This window comes from Tetrahymena thermophila, assembly GCF_000189635.1.
Source record: "Tetrahymena thermophila SB210 genomic scaffold scf_8254703, whole genome shotgun sequence".
Taxonomy (NCBI): Eukaryota; Ciliophora; class Oligohymenophorea; order Hymenostomatida; family Tetrahymenidae; genus Tetrahymena; species Tetrahymena thermophila.
Genome location: NW_002476468.1, coordinates 847 through 2,183, shown reverse-complemented (window position 1 = coordinate 2,183; position 1,337 = coordinate 847).

Here is a 1,337-nt window from a genome sequence, read left to right as displayed (position 1 = left end):
TTATTTTGTTAGATTGAATGATCTTTTTTGATTAATTACTTATTTAATTGATTTCCGAGTCTTTTTTTAAATCTTTGCTTTTTTTAATTAAAAAATAATTATTGAAATAATCTTTTCTCCCATTATTTTTAAACAAATTTCGTGTCTCCAATAAGTTTATTAATTTCTGATTAATAATATTTAATTGTTAAATTAAGCAATCTCACTGCGTCTCCAATAACTTTTCTTAACAAAAATAAGCAATTTAAATATTTTTAAATCAATAATAAACAATACATTTTAAATTATTTATTTTATATATTATTAAGTTTTAAGCTCTTACTTTTTGAACAAACCATCTGTAAATTAGATTGATTAAAAATACTTTTGCGCCTAATAATATAAAACCTTTTTTACGTTTACTATTCATTAAAGTAAATTAAAAATAATTAAAAAAAGTGTCTATTATATGCTGTTTTTTTTCAAAACCTTATCATTTTTTGAATGGCATCTTGCTCTTTATTAATATTATAAATTAATAGTTAATACAAATATAAGAAATTTCCATAAATGGAGTATTTTTAAAGAAGACTGGCCTACCAAAACCTCACCTTAGTTGGGAAGAAGAGCTAAAATAAATTAGCAGCGATAAATAGACTGTAAGCTCTCTAAGAAGGTTTCACTAATTTAACAAGGGGTATTTATATAGACCCTCCTACAAGACAAAAATTAAATATTTTCATTCAATTATGATAGTAAACTTGAATAACCACTCCCCCCAAATTTTTAATAAAAACTTATTGTAATTCAGCTGACATAATGTATTTATCCAGTCAGTGGAATTTCAATACATGGATTACCAATATAAATATATAAATAAATCTAACTTTCTTTATTTTAAGTTATTACAAAATGTTATATAATAAAACATATTATTTTCAATTTTTTCAAATATTTAATCTTTCTTCATCCTTTTTCACCATCATTATTTCTCGAAATCTATTTTTAAGAAGACTAATTTTTTCAATTTAAGATACTTGCTTTTTACTTTCAATTATTATGATTTTGTATTTTTGTTTAGACTTTTATAAAAAATTAAAATAAATTACTAAAAAAAAATTGGTAAGAATAAATTGTTTTAATTAAAAATTATATTTAAAATTAAAAAATAAAAAAAATAAAAATATAATAAAAAAGAAAATAAATCATATAAAAAGCTAATAAACAAATTTTAAGAGTTATATTGTTTTAAATTCATTTTTATAATGAAAAACATCACAATCAAAAACAAATAAGCTGTTTTTACTCAAGATTAAGTACCAAATTAGAGAGATTAGTGCAATTTGCTAAAACAGAAC